The following is a 23,704-nucleotide window of genomic DNA, read 5'->3' on the forward strand; positions in this document are numbered from 1 at the left end:
AGTTCGGCTAGGCGGATGAGGGTGTTGGTGGAGGTGGACTGGTCGGGCCTGCAGGACAGGAAGAAGCTGAGGGCCTTTAGGCCATCTGCATGAGGAATGCAGGTGTATAGGGACTGGATGTCCATGGTAAAAATGAGGTGTTGGGGACCGGGGAATTGGAAATTCTGGAGGAGGTGGAGGACATGGGCGGTGTCACGGACGTAGGTAGGGAGTTCCTGGACTAAGTGTCTGGACAAAGTTACCCTCAACTCACACCCAAAATGCCAATGGGTCTCTAGCAACTGTGTTCACTACTTGAACAAACACTGTCACTACAATTCACAGTGAATTTCAGCATCTTATTTTAAAACTGCACTATCTCCTATTTTTTTTGGTGTAAAGCAGTATCTTTTTCATATCTTTGGCCCACAGTCCAATGCTTACTGGGACTTAGGAGAGAAATTGCTGAAAGTTGGTGTAAAATCACCCTTTGATCTTATAGTGTCCTTGAGTATACAGCTGAATGCATTAGTTACAACAGCTTGTTGATCCACATTTGGTAAACAAGCATTTAAACCCACAGGGGGAGACACTGGAGAGGCAGATTAGCATCTTTGGAAGCATCTTTCATCTCTTCAGGAAAGCACTTCCAGAAAAAGATGTAGTTGGCATCTTGCTCCTTTAGTTGAGATGCTCCTGCACACCGTGACTTACTTAGGATGGCAATGTTGACTCTGAGGCCTGCATGTGACTTTAAAAATGTTTTTTTAATTGCTGTATGTCAACCACAACCTAATCTCAGCTCAGTGCAGATTGGATCCAATGGCACTGAGTTTTCAGGACAATTGGAGGCCAGGTTTGGCTGGGAAACATCAGTACAGTCTGTGCTTGACCATATGCAGGTGTGTACATTGTCTCAGAATATCCCAGAATATTCCCTCACATTCTTTGTAATTGCTGCTATACATTTCTAATCACAGCCAATCAATTTCTCCCCAGCAGACACTTCTCTCACAGACTTATTCTGCCTTCTCCATGCTGACCCCTCCCAATGCATTTTGTTCCTTAGCCTATGCCTTCGCAGGGTTCCCCTCACTTTGCTGGTCTTTGCTCTCACAGATAGGCACCACTGTCCTCTAGCCCGACAATAAGATCCTAAACCAGCATCAGGAGAGAAGGGCTGCATATCTGATGATTCAGTTTGTCATTGTCCACCCCCAATGGGTTCTCACAGGCACAGGGCCAAGCTCTGGCCAACCTTCCCTGACTTGCTTGGATATAGTCACATCACCACCATCCTCCTCCCACTCCCACTGACTGAGCTGCAGCCTCACATTCACTCTCGCAGAACAACAGCCACTCTCAAATCCCCACATTACTGAAAATTAAAATTGGTTGTGCTTCTTCAATTTTACCAAGAAACATAGAAACAAAGCAAATAGGAGCAGGATTAAACTGTTTGCACTTTTGGCCAATTCTGCCGTTCATTATGATCATGACTGATCATCCATAACTTTATGGTCATTATTAGAGATAATGGGAACTGCAGATGCTGGAGAATTCCAAGATAATAAAATGTGAGGCTGGATGAACACAGCAGGCCCAGCAGCATCTCAGGAGCACAAAAGCTGACGTTTCGGGCCTAGACCCTTCATCAGAGAGGTCATTATTACCCAACTTTTGATTCCACTGACTGCTGAAGTGGAATTAGAATGTTTGTCCCTGAAGCTTTAGCCTTAACCTCTAGATTACTACAATACTTGAAGAGATTATAGTGCACCACCATCTCCTCAGGGTGCCTATAAAGCTTTATTTGGTATAGCTGGGATCGCCTGTATGGTTTTCTGCTGATGGGTGAAGCCAATTAACACCTACTGAAAAATGTCTCGCACTGGTCGAACAGTTCCAGCTATTTAGTAAACAAATGGTGGCTGAGGTTTTATCTGTATTCTGTTTTGCTGGAAAATGTTGTAAGCCACATGACATACTGCTCTCAATGAGTGGCATCAATGCCAGTACAGATTAATCAGTTCTGCAGACAACTTTTGTTCAACTATTTGTTTTTTGGTATTTGTTAATTAAAAATTTGGAAATATAAACAGTAACAGTGACAAGTCAATGTTTCATTGTTGGAAATAGCCAACTGGTTCACTAATCTGTACATCCTTTGCTTCTGTACTGCTTGTAAACAAAGCTTTTCACTGCATTTGGTATACATGACAATAAAATCAATCTATCAATAAATCAGTAGGGAAGTTTATCTGCCATCCATAATCAGTCAGATCACCAGTCCCATACCAACTCCGAAATGGCCAAGCGAACTACTCGGATGTATTGGGATGCTTTGAACAAGAACGGATAGATAGTAAAATTTAAGCAAAATACTGTAGATGCTGGAGATCTGAAATAAAATCAGAAAACACCAGAGGTAGTCAGCAGGTCTGGCAGCATCTGTGGAGAGAGAAATAAAACAAATGTTTTGAATCCCTTATGTCTTTTTCAGAATGGAAGAACTGGCAGTAAATATTTATTGGTGATTAATGAAACACTGCCACCATGAGAATTTCTTTTTTAAAGATACACCAAATGGAGGACAGAATAACTGGGAACAGCAATTCACAGTTTTTACTCCCAGGAGGATTTTTATGTGCCTTAGAACCTGAATCCTCACAAAAGGTCAAAAAGGAATGCAAGATGACCCATTTTATGAATTTAAACTGCATTTGAAAATAAACAAACCAGTCTTATTGAGTAAGCGTGACAAATACAGATAGTAAAGTATTAACATCCTTTACTTTCACACCCCTCCAAAATGGTATTTTATGTGTTTGTCTCTCAATTAATTATGGTTGTTTATGAGTAGTCTATGCTGAACAAATGTCCATGGGTATTATTTGGTTATGTTTAGAAATTTGCCTAATGCAAGCATATTCATCGTTGTGTGAGCACTCAATTCTGTGCTAGATGCATACTTAAGAATTTCAAATTGAAGATTCCATTTGTAAGATTTGGAGGTTAAGGTGATCAACTTGGCTGTTAAATGATTTCCAGGAAACAGGTCAAAGGGTTGTTATTGTCTACAGGTATCTAACCAGCACTGCAGAGAACTTACGTCGCATATTTTTTCTGTTGTCATTTCCAGCCAACTGTCACATGACATACTTTTTCTTTCAGCTTTTATTCACACCAATGAGGTGATGTGAATATATAACAGCTGTTTAGATGTCAGCATATTTTCCTTCAACACCTCACTTATGTTGCAGAAGCACTGCCATTTAAGCAACACAGTGAATCTCGAAATTCATTTTACCATTGTGAAATTCATTCAGCACAGCAATGACATGAACTATCCCTCAAAATTCATGACTTATTTCAAAGAAATTTTCCTTTTGTTATCTTGCATGTGAACTGTTTCTTTTGGTTTTGATGTTGCACTAGATAAAGTTGTGAAGGATGCGTATAATTTTGTAGATTTTGGCTTTGTAGTATAAAAACTTCCTACTTAAAAATTCCAAATTTCCAAATTCTAAATATATAACAGTGGAATTCTCAGTTGTGTTTGAACTAACAAGATATGAACCACAAGTATTTATGAAGTAGAATTTATGAAGCAAGATTTTAGAGATACATACCAAGAAAGTAGCAAAGACAGCACAGAAGTTTCCTTTATGTCAAAGCTCAGGATTCCTTGAATGTTACCAATACAGGCAATGCTGTTCTTCACCCAACTTTAAAGTGGCATCAGAAGAAAACAAAAACCTAGGATCAGTCCCTCAAACTTAGCCCACCGTTCTAGATCAAAGTTATCATCTCAATGTTACTCTTCCATATCCCTCAATACTATTAGTCTTCAAGAAACTTGGTGATTTCTGATTTAAACAGTCTGGCCATTATCCTGAGATAATGGCTCCCCATTCTAGAATCACCGTCGATGAGAAACATCCTGTCTATATTCAACCTGTCATAGTCGGTACCATTTTAAAAGTTTCAATGAGATCACCTCTCATTCCTTGAAACTGTAGAAAATACACAGCCAGCTTTCGCAACCACTTCTTGCAAGATAATTCTGTCATCACTGAGATTAATGAGGTGAACATCCATCAAATTCCCTTAATTGCAAGTATATCTTCCATACATAAAAAGACCAAAAATAGATACTATACTCCAGGTAAGGTTTCACCAAGGGTCTATACAATTGCAGAAAGACGTCTTTACTTCTGTATTCAGCTCCCCTTAAAATGAATATCAACATAATGTTGACCGTCTTGCATTTGCCAGCTTTTAATGACTCAGGGACAAGGATACTCAGATTCCTTTGGACAACTGCAGTTCAAAAACTCGTATCATTGATATTCTGCCTTTCTAACTTTTCCCATGGAAGTGAATAACTTCACACTTATTTACATTATTAACTGTCTGTCATACTCTAGCTCATTAACTCAGCCTGGACAAGTGCCTTTTGTTGACTCTTACATCCTCATCACAGCTCATGCTCCCAACCAGTTTAGTGGCATCAGTAAATTTGGAAATATTATAATTGGTCCCGAATCCAAATCCTTGTGAACAGTTGAGGACCTGGCACTGATCCTGTGGTACCAAACTAGTAAGAGCCTGCCATCCTAAGAATTGCAAAAATTAGACTATAGAAGCTCTGTTAAACATTCTGTCAATTAAGTCGCTCAGTTTCCAAATCTTATTCCGAATTCTGAAAGATTCTTATTCCTTATTAGGAAGTAGTTTGCAATAACTTTTACCATCTAATTAAGGTGAGGGCCATCTGCTGTAACCCAACTCTATAACTAAAGTATTGTCAGCTAAACAAATGCTTGACTTTTGTTGCATGAGCCCAGGATTTAACATTTCATTATGTAAACAAATTACTCATCTTTTCATGTACAGATAAGTTGTACAAAATGATACTACATCGTATCAATAATGTCAACTATCACAAACCATTCATCTAGCCTTCCTGGGAATGTAAAGCAATAAAGAACATGTGTTGCTGGCAGAATACCAGATGCTTGGTTTCGAGGAGATGTTAGAAAACAACAAGAATAATGTCTAGGTAGGATTATATCACCTGCCAGAATAAAAATTCGTATTTTCTTCATTTGTCCATTATATTGCACATTCATATAAAACAGATGTAATCTAAACTGGTAAAAATGGAGCCCATCAAATTAGAAAAGGCCCTAATGCCCTTATTGTAGTTGCTGGAAATGCAATCAAATTTGATAAATTAACAAATGCCAGGAAAGGCTATGTTTATATTCCATTACTTCCTGTTTGGACTGACCTACCTGAATTTCTTTCACCACTTGCCATTTGTAGCCACTCAGGCTAGTGGACAGTATGATAATGTTAATCAACGTATTAGTGGCTGTACATTTCAAGTAAATCGCCTGAGGCTAAGAATCATAGAGCATAGAGCATAGAACAGTACAGTACAGTACAGGCTCTTCAGCCCACAATGTTCTTCCAAACTATTATCCTACTAAGATCAAACTACACGCATACTCCACATGATACTATTCTCCATGTGCCTGTCCAAGAGTCATTTAAATATCTCTATTATATCTAACTCCACTACCACTGCCGGCAGCACATTCCACACACCCACCACTCTCTGTGTAAAGAACCTACCTCTGACATCTCCCCTATAACTTCCTCCAATTACCTTGAAATTACGACCCCTCGTAATAGTCATAAAAAGTCATAAAATGAAATGCTGAACTTATGGCTGATGAGTGGGATCATTTGTTTCCAGGGATTTTATTTTTTGGCCATTATTCCCAAGCATTGGGGAAAAAAATGGTATCAATATTGTTTTGAACAATTCTGTTGTTACCTTATTAGTTATATTGGTATGTTTGTGTGAGTTGCTGTTGGTTGTTTCAAACAAATCCAAATTTTGTCTCACGAGTAGTTCTCTAGCTTACTCCCCTGCATTAGTTAATATTGTGCTATATTGTTTTGAACATACTGCAACAGAAATATGTGTCATAATGTTTATTGTATGAAAGATTTTTAACTGTATATCTCATAAGGCATTGCTCATTGTGAGTCAGAGATGAGTAAAAGGCGATTTTTCAGAATTTCTGAATAAGTCAATTTCTTTCTTGATTAACTGATATTCTGCATTTTCTACTGGTCCTTTGGGTATTAAGTTGTGCAACTTTGCTCATTATTCTATTTAAACTGTAAATGAGTCACCATTACTTCATATGCATTCACCTAGCTAACTTTTATCCATAGAATTCATAGAACAACACATACTAATTGGAGATAGTTATTTGGCAATTAGCTGCAATAGGGAGAGAGAAATGGAAGTTGGCTGCTCTCGGGAACAGTCCTGAATACTATTACCATGGAAAATGGTGTTGAATTTTAGTTGCACTGCAGAATGACACTACAGTTTGCAGAATTATGGTGGTGCTCCTAGATTTCGACCTTTCTATAGCAAACTTCTTGATTTTGCCTGCATGAGAAGTCTTTTTATCAAGATGAAGGTGTTTCTAAAACAGTGGAAGACAATTGAGACTTGGAGATGTGATATCACATAATAGTAATGGAAATAAAGAGCACAAAGCCAGACGCAAGCAATAGTTTATGGGCTTTCAAAAGGATTTCTGTAAGCAATGCATTTGACATTTTGTTTGTAGCCTCGAATATAACTTGATATATTACTGATACAATTGGAAGGAAATGTATATTTTAATTATTTATTCATCTGTGGATTAAAATCAGAAAAGTTGCAAAAGGATTGATTTACAAGCTGTTAAGTAACTTGCTAATTTTTAATTGGCCTCACTCTTGGTTTCCAGAGCAGGTAGTTTTAAAATTTACTTTCCTCAACAAATGTCACCCTCATCTGTTCTTTGTCCCAAAGCAGGTACAATCCACAGCTCTAGGATCTCCACCCCAGCCACAGCGGGGAGACTGGTCCCAAATCACACCAGCAAATGCTCCTGCCCTTACTGCCTGCCATTGTTATGCAGTGAATGGATTTATACTTTGGTACTCAACTAGTTTGCCCATGTTATGTATGCATGTTTCTTGACCATTAAGTCCTGGAGTGAGACTTGACTCAGAACTCTAAAAGCCAAAGCGCTACACAATGCACCACTGGGCCTCCTTTACAAATGGCAAGACACATTGGTAATTAGTAGTCTGTCTTCCTGTTTATTCTTTTATCTTCCATTCTTACACTTCTTAAAAGAAAAGCTTTTTATAAATTTAAGCTGAATGAAGCTTTTAAAGTTTGTCCTCTAGTTCTCCAAATGATTGTTAATAACAATGGAGTAGGAATGGCTATAAGTTGAAGAAAATGGGACACTTTGTATCAGCTCAGATGAAGCCAACTGTACTCACTTTATCGTAGCAGCTTTGGACAAAAATAAGGAGACCACTTCCATTCATCAGGGGAGCATAAAAACTTCAATACTGACACTAAAACACATTAAATGCCATTAAATTAAAATACTGTAATCCATAATTGGAAACTAGGTCATTTTTTAAAACAATTGCTAAACCTTATTTTGGACATAAACATTTCAATTAATAAAAAGAAAACTTAATGAAATAAATTTCATTGATTTCAACAATTTTGGGAGAAAAATTAATAGAACACTAGTATACTACTGCAAGATAATTAATTTACAGGGAAGATTTCTATTATAAATGAGGTATAGAAATGTAATGTAAACAATGGCGTGCAAAGGAGTATTTTGAAAGTGTGCACCAGTGTAAGATATTCATATAGATTGATAGATTTTGAATTTCTTGTGATACTGCTTGGTGAGTAGATGGATGGATTAGTTTATTAAACAAAGTGCATATTATCATGGTCACTGATTTCATAAGTAAAATTGTACTTTACTTCTGTCTTGTAGAACTGCTCGAATATTTTTAATTGCGTACATAATTACAACGAACCTGTAAATCAGCAGCATTATTCTAACAATAACATATTTATTACCACTTCTAACATGATTGAGCATCTATAACAACTAGATAGGAACAGTACAAAATAAAGTATGACATTAAGGCACATTAGTGATTAGGTTAGATGTCCAGAATATCAGTAATGGGGAAGGTTTTCAGGAGTATCTTAAGGGAAGAAAGGAAGAAGGAGAGGTGAGGTAGTATAGGGAGCTTAGGGACCTATTCAACTGAAGGCATGGCCATCAATGGTGGAGTTATTATGTTCTAGGATACCCAAAAGGCCAGGATTAAATGAGCGCTGATATTTGGAGGGGCTAAAGGAGCAGGCAGCACGGTGGCTCAGTGGTTAGCACTGCAGCCTCACAGCGCCAGGGACCCGGGTTCAATTCCAGCCTCGGGTAACTGTCTGTGCAGAGCTTGCACATTCTTCCCGTGTCTGCATGGGTTTTCTCCGGATGCTCCGGTTTCTTCCCACAGTCCAAAGATGTGCAGGCTAGGTGGATTGGCCACGATAAATTGCCCGTAGTGTTCAGGGGTGTGAAGGTTATAAGGGGATGGGATGCTCCAAGGGACGGTGTGGACTTGTTGGGCCAAAGGGCCTGTCCCCATACTCGAGGGAATCTAATCATAAAAAGACGGCCTAAAGGAACTAGTTCTGCACTTACATCTTATGGCCCTATAGTATTCAGGCTTTGGGAGCCAATGGTGATGGTCAAACAGGACTTGGTGTGAGTTAGGACATGGGTAGTAGAATTTTAGATGACTTCAAGCATATAGAGGCTAAAAAATAGGGGACTAGCTATAGGAGTGTGACAGAACAGTTACATTTTGAGGAAACAAAGGCATGAATTAAAAGTTCAATGAACATGATAGCTAATTTAACCTTTTACTTTTAAAAATACCCAGGTGGCGGAAGAAACTGTTACAGATATTCTTTAGAGACAAAAGAACTGCAGGTGCTGAAATCCAAGGTAGACAAACAGGAGGCTGGAAGCACACAGCAAACCAGGCAGCATCTGGAGGAATGGAGAAGTCATTGTTTCAGGTATTATCCTTCTTCAGCTATTCTTTACCTGTCAGTAGGACCTAGCTGTAGTGCACAGGTAGGAACATGGGCCTGTCATTTAAGGCTGCTCAGCAGGTGATAATTAGAGGCTGAGCTAATTATCAAGAACACAGGTCATGATCAGGGAAAATAAGACCATAAATCATAAATCAAGGCCATAGGCTGCCCCAAGTGGGCAATGTTTGTACTTTGAATTTGGACGATTTATAAATTTGGTAGAGTGATTCTTTATAAAAAGAAATAAATTTATGTTGGCCAACCATGTTTTTCCATGATTTAGTAAGGTTTTGTTGATTTTTACATCAACTCCACTTTCCCACCCTGTCACCAAAATTACTTGACCTATGCCCAAGAATTTGTCATCCTGTGGCATGAATATAATTATCTGGTGAATTCTGGGATGGAATTCTAACAATTCATAGCTTTCCTCTGTGAAGACTGTTTTTTCATTTCCTCTGTTAAAGCTGCTCAGCAGTTTTTGTCTCATTCTGCTGGGCTACAGTGAACATGGGACTGCCATACTCGATTTGCCTGCATTGGACCACACTCTCAATTTATAAATCAATTTTGCTAATGTTCTAATCCCTGCTAAAGAGCATATATTGTTGTTTGGATGATAAGGCCAAAGCTCTACACAATATTCTAGGTGTGGTTGCACCAAAGCTCTGTGTAAAACTCTTATATTGTAACTTGTTTGCAATGAAGTCAAAAACACCATTTGCCTTCCGAATTACTTACCAGCACATTAGCTTTCTGTGATACAAGAATACTGAAAGTCCATTCAACTCTAACATTTACCAGCCTCTTACCCCCTAAGAAAATTCTGCTTTTCCATATTTCTACTAAAGTGGAGAATTTCAGACTTGCCCACATTATACCTCTTCTGCCATCTTCTTGACAATCACTTAACCAGTCCACAACCACCCTTTACAACATTTTTGCATCTTTCTCACAGCCTACTTTCCCATTTTGTACTGTCAGTAAAGTTGCAAACTCTACAAGTTACACTCCGTAATCCTAAAAATAACTTAATCTCCACTTTCTGACAGATAGCAAGTCCACTGTGCCTACATGTTAGCCTAATCTCATGATTTTAAGTAGCAATTTCTTGTGTGGCCTTTCAAAAATGCTTTTGAATGTTTCCTGAAATTTAATTGTAGAAATATCAAATTAAAATAAGACACTTTAGGGTTGGTTTTGACACGGTGGGGTTTTGTGTACACAGTGAAAACAACATATGCTTGTTGACCCAAGCTTTATGCCTTCAGTATTTTAACTTCTGGACTTCACTTAAAACCCTCTGTCCACATCCTGCCTGAAATGGTGAGAGGGGAGTGGAGTATAACTGAATGGCCATCTGCTGGATTGTAGGTAGATGGGGTTTATTTGGAAGGTTAGGAGAATGGTCTAGTGGTTTTGGCCGCAGCCCCATGCAGGACAACAGTTGTGAATATTTATGCAAATTGTTAAACAAAATTTGAGTACTTTGGTAGAGGCTCTTATTGTGCAGTTGTAGTCAGCCTTCCACTGGGCCACCAGCTTCAGGTTCAGATCCCATCCACTCTGAAGGATGAATCTGAACTAACTGAATTTTTTGACCCCACGATGAGATTATGCAGCTGTGGTAAACCCTTGCATTGTTTATGTAGTATAACTGCACTTACCTCAAACCAATTTCCACCCTCAGCTGTCATTTAGTTTAGTCTATGCTTCACTGAGGGCTATTGAGGTGTAGTGTATGACTATATTTTACAACATGCTGGTATCCCTAGTCCCATCTGCACCAAAGGTGTGTCAGAACATATCTGTACTGGTTGATTAAGTGTATGGCTACTCCCCTAGCAGATCCTTTGACCAGGTGTTGCGAATATTTCCACAAACACTATTTTACAAAACAAACCTTTTTACTTCCTGCACTAAAAGCAGGACTTGTTTCCACAAATAAAACCACAGCTGTATACTCCAAATGGTAGGCGCACGCCAACACATCCACACAACACACGCACACATAAAAAAAACCTACTTAGACTTGTGGTCGAGAACACATTGTAAGACTGTTAATTGTTAAAGCATGCGTGCGACAGGAAAGTCTGCACGCCCTCACGTACACTCATGAATTCAAGCCACCGAAAAAAAACGCCTGACTCCGAAACCGCACGTAAGCTCTGCCTGCCCCTGACTTCAAGAGCGTGAAGCATCTGAGCAAGATTGAGCAGAGTTCGAGAAGCTGGGAGGGGGTTGGGGAGGAAATCAACTGCTGTTGCTGGACACGCTGACAGCAAAGGCGGTGGAATCAGGGAGACAGATGAGAAAGCCAATTTTTCGCTTGCTTCCCCAAGGAGCATCGGCGCTGGAGACGGGAGGAAGGAGAACAGAAGACACAGGACATTGCAAAGGGTGAGTTCATTACTTATGACCTACAGTCGGTCAGCGGTCTTATGCCCAGGTAGGAATTTCACCTGGGCAATGTCAAATAATATCAACTTCCTTGATAGCTGGGCTGGACTTTGAGAATGTTTAACGTCACATGTATCTCTAGCCATCCTGGAAGATGCTTTGGAATTATAATTGGATATGAAAGAAATATTGGAGACCTTAGCAAATACTTACTGAAATCAGGGTTCTTATCGCACTGAGGCAGTGTAACTACCTCGGCGTTTCAGCCCAACCTACATACGGAGATTTGTTCCAGCATGATCTAAAATATTATTTAAAAATAATATATGCTGAATCATTAGGTGAATGTATCTTGACGTTATCAATAATTAAATATGAACATTGAAAATCTGAAAAATGGGGATGGGGAGAAGAGACCTTGAGTAAAGATTATTCTAAAATATAAGTGGACTTTTTTTTTAAAAAAGCAAAATTTGACTTATTTTCTATTGCTACACTGTATTCCAGAGTTATTTTGTTAATGGTATTTTTTGCTTATATTTGACCCAGATAAAATGCATATCTACCACGGTAACCAACAGTCTCCTATTTTAGTGCATCGTTCCTTTTGGTTGTCTTGTGCCTCCTTAAGGGTCGGCTTCTTTCAGCACAGCCTGTGGGACACTCCAGGATGAGATTAATTGATTGGAATGGGACTGCAAGTGAATGAGTCAGCTAGCAGAGATAACATAGTATTGTAACTCATCAACATAAGTGCAAATTTTAGTGGATTTTAAACCAACTCCCCTCTACTATGGTCTTAAGAAACACGTCTGAAACCCTCTTGCCCTCAGGACCTACCTCCTCCGTCACCCCAGCTGACATCCCTTAATTTATTCGACAACGATTGGTCACCCTGATGTCTATGGTCCAGGGTACATTTTGAAGACACTGGTATCTTTTAGTTTTACTTTGTTAAATAGAAGTACAGTTTGGAAAATAGTTGGTGGCAGGGAAATGTTTACTGTCCAGCTGGAATTTCCATCCACTTCACCTTAGTCTCACAGGCTCAGTGATTTTTCATTTGTTTTATCCTTAGTTTCCACACTGATTAGTATCTGCACATGAAGACTTTATACTTCAACCTAATACTCACACTTTAGACTCACTGGCTGCTAATGACAAAATATTTCTTGATTTCCTTGACTGTTTTTCTCTAAATATCACATTGCCTGTATCAAACTACTCTTTTGTTACCATCTGCCCTGGCTAAAAATCAAGCATTTCGCTCAAATTTCTCTCAACTCATACACTGTTTTGTCCCTTTTTAGCTGCAATAATATCAACAACCTTCACTGATCTAATGCACAGATGTCTATGACCCACTTGCAACACGCTCATTTTCATCTTATTATGGCGTATTTCTCACTTCCACTATTCCTCCAACAGTAGACCCCCCCCCCCTTCCCACCGCCATGGTCTTAAATCCATTTGTCAATGGCTTGAATTCAATTAAGGAAAAGTCAATAGCCTGGTTTTCCAGTGCCAGATCTGGTGTGATGACCTCAAACAGGGGTAGATAATGTTGTGGCTATATCATTGAACTAGTAATCCAGACAGATGAGTCAAATGATCTATTGACTTAAATTCAAATTGTACTATGGCAACCGGTTAAATAAATAAATCTTGAATAAAAGTTTGCAAACAGTAATGGTGAGCATGAAATTACATAAAACGTCTTAAAAATGCACCTGGAAGGAAACCTGTAAATTTTACACAGTCACGTCTATATGTGACTCTAGTCCAACCTCACTATAGTTGACTCCTAAATGTTCACTGAAGTGGCCAGAGGATTGAAAAGCCTTTAAAACCCAGTACAGGATAACTGAAAAAGCAAAAAGGTTGGAGAAGACGAAATATAAGGTTAAGCTAGCTAGCAATGTCAATGAAGATCTCAAGAAATTTTTAGATGTATAAAATATAAAACAGAGCAAGAGTGGGCTTGGGACCACTGGAAGGTAAGGCTGGAGAAGCAGTAATGGGGAACAAAGAAATTGTGGAGCAAGTTTGAATCAGTCTTCACAGTGGATGATACAAGCAGCATACCAGAACTTCAAGAGACTCAGAAGCAGAGATGGTGTAGTCAATGTCACTCAAGAAGAGTGCTGGCTAAGCTGAAAGGTCTGAAGGTGGATAAATCACCCAGACCTGATATTCTGAAGGAGATCACTTAGGGAGATTGCAGAGACATTGGCGGGATCTTTCAGGAATCACTGCAGCCCGGGAGAGTCCAGAGGACTGGGAAATTGCTAGTGTAACATTCCTGTTTAAGAAGGGAAGGAGGCGAAAGACAGGAAGCTATATGCTTGACCTCGGTCATTGGTAAAATTATACAGTCCATTATTAAGGGTGAGGTTGAAGACTACTAGAAAATGCTTGGGTAAAATGGAGCAGCGCTAGCAAGACTTTGCCAAGGGAAGGTCATGCCAGCCAAGGCTGTTAGAATTCTTTGAGGAGGCAATGAGCAAGGTAGACAAAAGAGAGCCAGTGGATTTGATCTATTTGGATTTCCAGGAGGCTTTTGACAAAATGCCACAGAGGAGACTGCTCAATAAAATAAGAGCCCTTGGTGTTAGGGACAAGGCAGTGGCATGGATTGAGGATTAGCTGACAGGAAGAAGGCAGAGAGTCAGGATAAATGGGTCTTTTTCAAGATGGAAGCTGATGACTAGTGGAGTCTTGCAGGGGTCCATGTTGGCACCACAACTATTCACCTTTATATATCAACAATCTGGATGAAGGAACTGTGTGCATTGTTGCCAAGTTTGAAGATGATTCAAAAATAGGTGGAGGGGCAGGAAGTGCTGAGGAAGTTGGGAGTCTGCAGAAGGACTTGGACAGGCTAGAAGAGTGGGCAAAGAAGGGGCAGATAGAAAATACTGTGGGAAAGTGTGAGAATGTGCATTTTGGTAGGAAGAATAGATTATTTCCTAAGTCAGGAAAAGCTTTGGAAATCTGAAGCAAAGAGGAACTTGGGAGTTCGTGTTCGGTATTCTATTAAGGTTAACATGTGGGTTCACTTGACAGTTAGGAAGGCAAATACAATGTTCGCACTTACTTTGAGAAGGCTAGAATACAAGAACAGAGATGTGCTACTGAGACTGTTTAAGGCATTGGTCAGGCAGCATTTGGAAAATTGCAATCACTTTTGGACCTTGTATCTAAGGAAGGATGTGCTGACCTTGGAGGGGGTCCAGACAAGGATTACAAGAATGATATTGAGGATGAAGGGCTTGTCACATGAGGAGCACTTGAGCTCTTTGGGTCTGAAATCAATGGAGATTTGAAGGATATGGTGAGATCTGATTGAAAATTACAGAATACTGAAAGGCCTGGATAGCATGGATGTGGAGAAGATGCTTCCACTAGTGAAAGGCAACCTTTAGAACTGAGATGAGGTGGAATTTCTTCAGCCACAGGATAATGAATCTGCTAACAAATTGCTGCAGAAGGTTGTGGAGGCCAAGTCATTGATTGTATCATTGACTGAGATAGATGGTTCTTGATTAATAAAGGGATCAAGGTTATGGGTAGAATGGGGTTGAGAAATGTATTAGTCGTGATTGAATGGTGCAACAGACTCAAAGGGCTGAACAGCCTAATTCTACTCCTATATCTTCTGGTGATATACAATAAATCCTCATTTTGCTTGCGACATCCACATGCAATAACAAAAAATATTTTGCAACATCCTAGGCAGCAGGTTTAACTTCAAACTCTTCTCATCCACTGCTAGATCTTTCTTTGTTGTACCATTTATCAACCCCATGGACACTAATTACCAGCTTAATTAATTACTACTAATTACTGCCCACTCCACCACTTCAAGTCACCAATTTATATATAGCCCCTTTCCATACACCAAGCTTTCTCAATTCCTTCACATCCCAATTTTCATCTTCCATGTCTGCTGGAGTCATTAACTTGTGTTTATTCTCAGGCACTATTTCTACATCATTAATAATTATTATAATCACTTTTGTCCTAAAACAACACCTGCAAACCTTAATTTCTTTAAATAGTATTTCTCAAGTCCTGGAACATGTTTCCTTGCAAGTGTAGTCCTAAACAGTGCTTATACAGACCTTCTAAACTATTTTCCTGTCTCACTGAGTGTGCATTAATTAAAGTTGCAAGCAGCATCCTTTTTTGACAATGTTTAAAGTTTGTTATCACTGCTTATTCCTTCCAACATTTCTGACATCTACCCATTACTTTCTCTGTTATTTATATCTGTGGCACCGCTGTCTCCTTTCTATTGTCCCATCTGTTACCACAGTGGCATTCAATGTTTTAATCAGTTCACTCCCTGTCTCCACATGGCCCTCCAAGAGGGAAGGAGCAGTAATATTTGGAAATGAATGTAGTGGTCATACAGGAGCTCCATTTTGAAGTATCTGTCATTTGCATGATTTCCTGAATTTTTTTTCTCCTTTTGAGCTTTCTGCTCACTAGGAATGTTCCTTTTCAATTTTGTATGCAACTTCTTGCCAAAACACTTGTAAGGATAGGAACTGAATTTGCCAGTTAGCTGACAATATCAAGCTTTAACCTTCTAATTCCAATGTTATTTCCATATCACCATATGTTCTCCACTTGCCTGTCTGTCATTACATGCAAAATTTCCTTCAATTTCATTTTTAGTCCATCCATCGACAAATCTCTTGCCCAATTTCCTTGCTGTAAGTGTGGAGTGGCAAAACTTGTTTCCCTCTTAATGCTGAGTTCAACTTCCTTCTGTACATTCAGTTTCTAAAGATGTTTTCTTTCACTGCTGATACATGGTTCATGTCTTTCTCTGGCTTTTCAATCTTGCTGAAATTTAGCCTTTGCCACATCTGTAAGCTACAGTTTATTTAAATATTGCCACTCTCATCTTGCACTCTTCAAAGCTCTGGACTCATGATATTTTTCTCCCTGTTGAGGTCAACTGAGATATGTCTCTTAAATGTTTACATCCCTGTTTATAGACCTCTCCCTGACCTACCTATACATGCTTGGCTTTGGGTGTCTCTAAACGCTAATGTTATCTGTTTTTCCAACATCAGATTTCTCCTTGTTCTTAGAACTTCTTCAGTATACCCTTTTGCTTTGTCCTCTTTTTGCATTTTTGGAGTTCCTTACAAATTGTTATTTCTGATTTTGGCTTCCAACACTTTTAATCTTCTACTTTTTCCTACTTCTCCTCCATTCTTTCTCGCTCCTTACGAAGCATTTTGAGCTAATTCCTCTTTGTATTGATGATATCTATAGCATACATCACTTAATGTGGAGCTGGAGGGACCCAGCAGCTCAGGCAGCTTCAGAGGAAGAGAAGAATCAATGCTTCAGGCCTGGACCCTCTCCACCACTCTCGCTTACTCCAACCGCTCCCCATCAGAATGTGCAGCCCTCTGCTCCCTCTGCTGCAACCCTAACCTCAGCATCAAACCTGCAGATAAGGCGGCGGGGGGGGGGGGGGTGCAGTAGTGGTATGGCACACTGACCTTTACATCACCGAGACCAGATGCCAACTCTCTGACACCTTCTCCTACTGCCTCATCGATCGTGACCCCCTCCTGACCACCAAACCATTGTCTTTCAGACCATTCATAACCTCATCATCTCAGGTGACGTCCCACACACAGCCTCCAACTTCATCATTCGCCGACCCCACACGGTCTGTTTCTATCTCCTTCCCAAAATACACAAACCTGACTGCCCCGGCTGCCCCATTTTGCCTGCCTGCTCCTGCCACACTGAACTTACCTCTACTTACTTTGACTCTGTTTTCTCCCCCTTTGTCCAGTAACACTCCACCTACGTCCGGGACACCACCCCATGCCCTCTACCTCCTCCAAGACTTTCAGTTGCACGGCCCACAAAACCTCATCTTCACCATGGACCTCCAATTCCTATACAATTGTATCCCCTACGCAGATGGCCTAAAAGCCCTCTGCTTCTTCCTCTCCTGCAGGCCCAACCAGTCCCCCTCCACCGACACCCTCATCTGCTCCCGGAACTTGTCCTTATCCTTAACAACTTCTCCTTTAACTCCTCCTACTTCCTCCTACTGAAGGGTTGGCTATGGGTACCCACATGGGCCCAAGCTGTGCCTGCCTCTTTGTAGGATACATGGAACAGTCTCTCTTCTGCTGTTACACTGGCACCATCCTTCACCTCTTCCTCTGCTACATTGACTGCATTGGTGCTGCCTCATGCTCCCCTGAGGAGCTTTGAACAGTTCATCAACTTTACTAACACCTTTCAATCCAACCTCAAATTCATCTGGACCATCTCTGTTACCTTCCTCTCCTTCCTGGAGCTCTCTGTCTTCATCTCCAGTAACAATGTCAGCACCGACATCTATTTCAAACCTACTGACTCCAACAGTTAAGGAATGGCCCATGCCCAAAAAGCTGACTTTCCTGCTCCTCTGATGCTGCCTGACCTGCTGTGTTCCTCCAGCTCCTCACTGTGTTGACTGTGACTTCAGCATCTACAGTTCTTGTTATCTTCTATCCTATAGATATGTAAGTTGTTTATATTGTGCTAGATCTGCTGTTTGGAATGTAATTTAGTTAATACATAATTACCTCAAACACTGAGCAACCACAGTTTTAATTCTGCACATGCACAAGGATATAATAAGGAGAAGGTTTCTAAGGTAAGATTTCATTATCTGGGAAAGCTACTTTCTCCCTCCCTCCTCATCAGTGCTGCCTCTGTTGTCTGGATTTGAAACCAACTTAAACCTTAATGATTTCTCACTGCTTCAGGTAAAACCATTATATTGGAAAAAAAACTTGAAAGAGTTTTACTGTTAAAAGGGAGAAAGTAGTGGTCAAAATCAGGCCCAAGGGATCAAACTGTTTACTTTTCAATTTTACACAATTGAGGTACCTTCAGAGAGACTTGGAGCACTTATTAACTTTTTTTATTATGAGGGGGAAAAAAAAGCAAATACTGCTGGTGGGGATTTTTTTATCAAAGCAATATTTTACAGTGTAGTCATGGCATTTTCCTATTCTGCCTCTATAACTACAGTAATTTTAGTATCAGGAAATTAAAGTGAGTAAATTAAAGTGCGGTTCCAACTGTTGGAAACAGACCAGAAGCCTAGGTTTTGTTTTCAATCAGATTTTCTGAAATTATTATGCTCCCAGTGGCAATTGAATGCTGAGTTCAATGAAAGAAAAACAGGAAATGCTGGAGAAACTCAGCAGCATCTGGAAAGAGAAACAGAGATAACATTTTGAGTTCAGTGATGCCTCTTTGGAACTTGGTTCTATGCTCTTTCAACTCTTATCTTCTATTTGGAGCTGTGGTTGTTTTGTTTAAAATTGCTTGCAAGTTGTTAATATGATTTATTTGTACTCAAGGCTGCATTAAAGTTCGTGGACAGGATTTTCCCATGGGTTGTGGGGGCCACAGATCTTTAAGAAAATGTGCGGGTCCCTTCCTGGAGGCAGTCTCCCAATCAATGGAAGAATCATCTAGTCACAGAAGTATTATGGCACAGATGAGGCCATTCAGCCCCTTCAACCCCTCACTGGCTTCTTAAATGAGCTTCTTTACTTAGTGCCAATCTCCTGCTTTCTACCCATGCCCTTGCATATTAATTTTGCCCAAATAATCGTCCAGCACCTTCTTATTTGGTTGTCTTCATGCCCACTGATTAAGAATGGCAGCTGAGATCCCGATGGTGCCACCCAAGACAGTGTTGCCAGTTTGTTGGAACCTCTGCAGCTACACCATGAGAGAGGTGATGTTGAGACAGTTAGATGTCCAGGAAGCCACTACCTCTTGGCAATAACCAATTTAAGTCAAATTTTCAGCAGCATTCCCCACTGCCTCTGGTAAAAATGCATGGATTACGGGTACTGCTTTTGCTGGGGTGCGGTTTCCCATTTTTGGGACATGGCTGCAATGGACCCCCCCCACCCTGCCATAGGGAAGTTGTCTCCAGGGAGTTGATAGTCACTGATGCTGTGGGAGAGGTCAGTCATCTGCAGCGAAATTCCACCAGCCCTGCAGAATGGTTCTTAATTTTCCTTCCTGCCTCATTGATGGGGGTTGCCAATCCATTTACTGAGCTGACCCTGGGAATGTTTTCCAGAATTCAACTCCCTGCCCCTCACCTCCATGCTAGTCACTGCTGAGCTGGGAAAGTACAGTCCACAATGTACATGCTGCACAGGTAATGCCTCATCAGTGACCAAGGATTTGATGTGAAAATGCGTTAGGTGGGGTTTAAGAAACTGCCAGTTGATGTGTTTTCTGGATTACATTATTGAAGCACTCTCATTGCTTTTTTTTCTGCTTGTTATATTTAACTGTTTCTAAATGATTCTTGAAAGCCTTTTATCCACAGACTGAAATAACCGTTTTAGGACAAATGGAGAGGCAAAAACAGATATTCATGAGAAATTCCACATCTATTTACTGCAAACTGAGATGTTTGACTTGGATAAAAGCAGTTTGAGCCAAACCCACACATTAACTGTCGAAGTGCTAATTTTTTTTAAGCAAAGTGAAAAACACATTTAAAGCTAGAGGAGAGATCCTTTTGGACAGAGTTTTTGTTCTCCCTTCTTGCTACTTAACAAATTTTGAAAAAAAAATCCAGCACAAGACTGTTCTCACATGATGTGAAAAACTATTTTTTTTCTTCCACTCTTTTCCACCGTCTCCACACAATGCGAAGTTAAATTATTTCAGTAGAAAAATATGGAAAAATCTGTTGGTTTTTTTTGATTTTGAAATAGCCAGATTTTGACCCCTATTTTGAATTAATGGGCCACAGTTGTGGGAGGTTAATAGTTCAGTTTATTTATGACATTGGGTTGTATTTACTGTTGGAAGTTAATGTTACATAGTTTGTGGCTTTCTTTTATGTATTCCAGAATTGATCTCTAATGCGGAAATTATTTTCTATAATTACTTTTAATTGCCAATAATTTGAGTTGGAACATATTGAAGTTTATTTTGACCTATTTTAATAACTGCACTTTTAAGGTGTTTGTGTTTCATCTTGAACATTTTATCTACAGTAAATAGTATTTTACAACATGGCTGATATCAGGAATCACCTCTTTCCTGTGAAATCGAGGTGGAGGGTCCAAATATGAGCACTGATCAGATTGAAGTTTTGAGAGGAAAAGTTTATAAAATCATGAAGCATACAGGCAGAGTAATAGTAGTTGTCTTTTCCCTAGGATGGGAGATTTAAAGACCAGAGGGCAAATTGTTAAGGTGAGAGGAGAAAGATTTAAAAAGACATGAGAGATATAGTTTTTACACAGACGGTGGTTCTTGTGTGGAATAAACCTCCTGAGGAGATGTTGATGTGGGTACGATTACAGTGTTTAAAGGACTTTTGGATAAGTACATGAATAGGAAAGATTTGGAGGGATATGTGCCAGGAGCGTACAGGTGAGACTGGTTTAGTTTGGGATTATGTTTGGCATGGACTGGTTGGATCGAAGGGTCCAACCATTCTGTGTTGTATGATTCTGATTCTATTAAATTGCAAAGTCACGACTGTGACACAGAATTTGGAGTTTTAAAATCATGGAGTTGAAACTTAACATTAAATGTTGTAGGTTAAAATGTGTTCAAACTTTAGTTAATTTGGGCCTTGTAGAATGAACAGAACTGTTGAAGAAACCTTGGCATGATAGAAAACCTCAATAATAATGTACATTTATCTCTCTTGCTTAAGTGCCAGCAAGTTTCTTTTGTGAGTACAAAAATTGGTGTCAAATGACTACTCTCTCATTTATAAACATCACACTTCAGCCTAATATTGTTGTTAGGTGCGGTTATAAATATGTATTTTTCCAGTAAATATACTAGACAGTGGTTAAGAGAACCCTATCTGATTGTCCTTCAACTTCCTTAGTACTGTGGCATTCAGCTTCATCATTGTCCCACAACAAAAGCTAGGCGAGAGCTCATTGTTGGTGAACTTCAAAAAGTTGTTCAGAAAAACAATGGAGTATGAAAGTATCATTTCTACAGCTCTGGATGAAATCATTATTGTTTGTTATTATTGAACAGTCAGGACACACTGGGTCGGAACATGTTTTCTGTTGTGCATCTACCAATCCTTATTTCCTGGGCAGAGTTTTGTTTTCAATAACTGCAGTTATGAGGATTAAAAAATAATGGGAACATTGTACAATGCTATCAAATCTCCTCCTTCATTTGAAACTCAGTTGTCACTCTCAAACACTTTTAAAACACTTGAGACAATGCATTATTACTGATTCCCTCAAAATTAGCATCTCATAATCAGCAGTAAACTTGAACTGTAGCCCTCACTGATATTTATTGCTCATTGTTTTGTTTGCCAGTCTGCCTGCACCTTTAACTTCAGCAGCAACAACAGATGCAATGAGATGAAATTTACAGAGGTGCCAGGAAAGGAATTCACTTCAGTGGTCATGGAACCCAGGGCCATAACTTGTTGGCAACAAGGAAAGAAGTCGCCACCGCCAGGGCTGCCATTCCAAAGAAGAATGGCCATTCACTCCCAAATGCTGCCACTCAATTACAGGGCTAGTAGCTTTGCATCCTTAGCAGCCAATCACATCAAGAGCTGTGTCCCAACCACTACCCTCCTCCCTCCAAGACCAGGTAATTGGAGTCTAGGGGCACCAAGCCCGGTCAGAAGGTCCCTGTCAAAGGCATGGGGGTAAGGGGCAGCATAGGCATGCAGCACCCTTGTGACCATTGCCAGGAGTGTAGCCATTTCTGTGCTGATTCCCTACTGCTGCTGTGATTGTCTTTATGGATCAATGAAAGCCCAAAAGAAACATGCTGGTTTTCTACCAGTGTTTAACAGGCAGCGACTACGTCTGACAATAGGCTGTTAGTATTGCACTGCTGGTAAAATGTGGGTGGAGGCCAAAGGGGCCCTCAATTAGTCATTTAAGTTGCTCAAATGGGCTTTGAATGGGTGGCCCATCCGATCTTTTTTCCTGCCATTGCCAAGGTAGAGATGCAAAGACAATGGCCACACCAACCATTACCCTTCCAGCTTCCCAGCCTATCCCTAAAAAGCTGGTAAATTTATCCTGGCAAACTTACAAGGAGAAAATGGGTTTTAGCAAATTGAGAAGTCTATACCTTAGAGGTAAATTGTACAATGGCTGTCTCACATTCAAAACATTACCACAAAGATCTCTTAGTTATGGAAATCCTCTAACATAAAGATTCACTAAAGTTACAGAAGTGAGTGCTTTTTTTAATCAAGTGTCAAAAACTCAACTGCTTCCTTTGTTTCTAAAGTTCTTCCTGAATTTTCTATTTGAGCAACGCAGTTGTGGTCTGTCACAGATTTCAATACTGTTGACTTGCTACCAAGACTCTGCTGGTTTATAAGTTTTTTTTTATATTACGTTACAAGCCACCAGAACCATTCTTTTATCAGTTAATCCCTTGTAATGCATGCATGTGTTCCAGTGCTCATCAATTATTCTTTCTAAATTGAACACTTCCAGCCAGCTGTGACTGCTATCCGGATTCAGTGACATTTATTGTGAGAAGCAGAATACATTAAGCCTCAATATTTTATTCCTGACAGATTATTTTCAGAGCCACTTTCCAAAAATTTATCTATTGCGAGCTTCATTGTTGGCTCTCATCTGGATTTTATATAGGTGTGAGGGTCAACAGATAGAGTGCACTTCATTTTTGTTATCGCAATAACACTGAAAAATTGCCAACTGGAAAGGAAATAATTATTTTTTGAGTCTTTGCCTCCTTTACTGTGAGGCCCCCTTTCCAATTGTACATGTTATCACTTTTTCCATGGCTTTGCTGCAATCTAACCTGCCGTTTTTCATCGATGTAATCTGCGAATTGTCCTTTTATGGCATCATTAAGTCATTAATTACTGGCACTTAGAGATAGTAAGAACTGCAGATGCTGGAGTCAGAGACAACACAGTATGGAGCTGGAGGAGCACAGCAGGCCAGGCAGCATTAGAGGAGCAGGAAAGCTGATGTTTTGGGTCGGGACCTGAAACATCAGCTTTCCTGCTACTCTGATGCTGCCTGGCCTGCTGTGCTCCTCCAGCTCCACACTGTGTTATAATTACTGTCACTTATCTCCTTTGTCCTCCATGTGACCACTCTTTTTTCCTCACTTCCCTCTCAGTACTTCCTGGCTGATTTTCTGCCTTAGAAAGTCACATCTGCACCCGTCATACACTACCATCTCTTACTTAGAACATTGAACATTACAGCACAGTACAGGCTGTTCTTCTTGTTAGCCACTTTCTTATCTGGCGAG

At 40.0% G+C, this 23,704-nt stretch overlaps 1 long non-coding RNA gene across 1 annotated transcript in view; it reads left to right on the forward strand.

The window, feature by feature from the left end:
* The first annotated feature begins 11,187 nt into the window (after window positions 1-11,187).
* The window catches only part of LOC132210014 (uncharacterized), a 145,354-nt gene continuing 132,837 nt past the window's right edge, over window positions 11,188-23,704 (forward strand). The window contains exon 1 of the long non-coding RNA XR_009446169.1: window positions 11,188-11,386. This is a non-coding gene — a long non-coding RNA (uncharacterized LOC132210014). The remainder of the gene's footprint in view (window positions 11,387-23,704) is intronic.

Source organism: Stegostoma tigrinum, chromosome 9 (genome assembly GCF_030684315.1).
Source record: "Stegostoma tigrinum isolate sSteTig4 chromosome 9, sSteTig4.hap1, whole genome shotgun sequence".
Classification (NCBI taxonomy): domain Eukaryota; kingdom Metazoa; phylum Chordata; class Chondrichthyes; order Orectolobiformes; family Stegostomatidae; genus Stegostoma; species Stegostoma tigrinum.